The following is a 2905-nucleotide window of genomic DNA, read 5'->3' on the forward strand; positions in this document are numbered from 1 at the left end:
TAGTTGCAGGCGGGCTGGCTGTTGCCTGCAAATTTGGTGGGCAGAGCCCTCCACGATGGCTCGGTGCTCACCTGATGCCCTGGACCACCATGACCCCACGGTTCCCTGCCTTCCATTCCAACCCTGCCTCATCCCTCGCTTGGCCCGGAGCACTGCAAGCCCTCGGGCACGGCTCGGTGAGCTACAGACGGTGTCCTTTTCAGAGATTTGGCCTTAACCTGGAATTTCCATGTTTTTGTGGGTTTAAGTCAAACCTTAATATTACTTCAGCGTAATATTTTTGTGGTTTAATGTTCTTACAGTTTTTTACAGTGTTTCTTTTAAATTCTGTCACTGAAGTGTACGAGAGTTGACAAGTGTAAATATGTAGTTAGACAATTTCAAAAGTGTATTATTTACTGATCGACCATAATGGCTCCAAAGGAGCCATTATACTCAATCATATCATGTCACTCTGTGGCACTTATTATGATGGTAATATGGATATGCATATTATTTTTTTTAAAGCATGAGAAGCGTTATTGTGCATGTGTAAAAGCTGTTTTTAATTGTCAGTAATGCTCTGAGCTTTTTTTAATATCAAGAATTTAAACGACCTATGGCTACCAGCCTGCAAATTGCGGTAGCAAAAATCCATGTCTATAGGAGGATGGAAAAAGCCACGCTTGATATTTACAGCAATGTGACTATGCATCTCCTTAATATGTCTCTTTTATAGCTTTATTAGATCCGAGGGCAACCTAGAACCCTAACCTGAGAGCTTGGCAGGTAAAAGCTTTCCGTTTTATCTCTACAGCTTTCATCTGCTCCTGTAAGCTCTTTCCCTGACTTCCTAATTGTGTTTGCGACATTAGCAAATGGCTGGTCTGAAAATACCATGCAGTGCAAGTCATGTTAATTCAGCGATCTTTTTTTTTTAAGGTGTCACCGAAGATGTCTTTTTGTAGCGCCAGGGTAGAGAAAGAAGGAGAGAAGGCAGAATGAGAACATTGAACCATGTGAAATAAAAGAAAGAGACAAGCAGAGAGCTGGGAGTGCTAAATAAGCCTCAGCCTTTCGGTAGAGCTGGTTTCAGTAGAGAAAGAGGTAAGAGACCGTAAGCTTGCTTGCTAGAAAATGTCTTTCGTGGAGAAGATTGGAGGAGAGTTTGAGTTTTAATGAGTAGAGGTGAGGAGCTAAGGTGCGAATCTGGCATGGGGTACGGCAAATCGATTGTGGAGCAATAATTAGAGAGAGGAGGAGGAATCAGAAGTGTTTCTTAACTTAGAAACAAGGATGTGACTGGCTGCTGGCTGTTGCTACTCAGAGGTGGGTACAGAAGAAAGGAATCTGTTGGGCAAAGTCCTCACCGCAGAAGACGCAACCGAGGTGAAATCCAGTTTGTGGTTGTCGAAGAGAGATGTGGAAGAGGAAAACCCAACGTTGACGAAGAGCTCGCCACCATTCGGCAGGGCAGTGGTACATCTGCGGGAGCTGCAGGGCTGGTCCGGGGGCTGAGTCCTCCCTGTGTGTGTCAGGGGGAGAGGTTCTCCCTGGCGTGGAGCTTGGGCAGGAGAAAGCAAGGTGGTCATTGCTGTTTGTGTTTTTATTTCAGTTGCAGAGTGTCAAAGCAGATGACTACTTCGTCTTTTCTGTTCAGACTTTAGGACTAGTTCTGCTTTATTGCTCTGTTATCAGAGGAGTTACTTACCCTGCTCTGAATGAAATTGGGCTAATTACTGAATTATGATTTTTTTCCCCCTTATTCTGAAGAACCTTCTGTTGGAAATGCATTTTGCTTTAAATATGGAAGATTAACCATAAGATGCTAGAATGAGCCAATTTTGAGTAGTTCAGGAGTGGAAGGACACATACATGTAATTTTGCAGATCTTGAACTGATAACAGTCAAATTTCCTCACAACAGTTTTTAAATGAATAAAAGTAACAAGTTTTTTTTAGCCAATTCTGTGTTAATCCTAACTTGTCTCTCTTTCTGAAATTGTATTAAAACCGTTTGTCCTCTTTTGAAATACTGAACAAGAAGCATAGAAGCAAGTAAATATGCTTTTACTATTTCTGTCCTTGACCTACATAAACAACTGTATATTCAGGCTCAGGATTGAGTCTTGTATTTGTGAAAAGGCTAGGGCAAGTTAAGCTTAATTATTTCTTTTGAGATGCTTCCGATTTAGAAAAGTTACTTGTTGAAGTTTCATCACCCAAAATATGAATTATCGGTGCTATTTCTGCTGGGATCATTAGTTTAATATTCCAAATAAATCGTATAACTGCTCATTTGTGTAACAGGATGGGATTTATGAAGCTACAGTGCATTTGTACACACACACGCACTAGCACACAACACTTGTTGATGATTCAGAGAAGGAGTAGAGTAATTCAGCTCTTGGACTGCCTCACGTGTGATTGGCTTCCTTTCTGGGGGACTTATTTTAGGGAAAAATCAATGTCAACTGAAAAACATTCCATTCTGAAAAGACAAAAATTCCCCTACTTGTGAAAATGTGTCTTGGCAGCTGATTTAACTTATGATACAAGATTTAACACTTTTCACTAAACATGAATATTTACCATGGCAACAGCTACGTTACGGGCCACATGTTGGAGACTTGCACGTTGTTGCAGAAACTTGTAGCTCGCCACATTTAGCCGAGTCCTTGTTTCCACCGGCAGAAGGAGCCCACTCCTGCAGCGGTTTGGGGCACGGACCTCCCGGCAGGGCCGGTGGGCATCCTGCGTGCCTCCGACAAGGTACAGCTAATTGCTCCGTCAGGCGTTTGCTGGTGATCAGCACCGCGGTGCTGCGTATAGACAAAACACTTGACGACAGACTAACCTGATCAAAAGCGTGCATTCACCTCTGATTTGCCTTTCCAGCAGCAGGGTGGGAAGAGCTTTCTAAAAGT

Source organism: Pygoscelis adeliae, unplaced genomic scaffold (genome assembly GCF_000699105.1).
Source record: "Pygoscelis adeliae isolate BGI_AS28 unplaced genomic scaffold, ASM69910v1 Scaffold377, whole genome shotgun sequence".
Classification (NCBI taxonomy): domain Eukaryota; kingdom Metazoa; phylum Chordata; class Aves; order Sphenisciformes; family Spheniscidae; genus Pygoscelis; species Pygoscelis adeliae.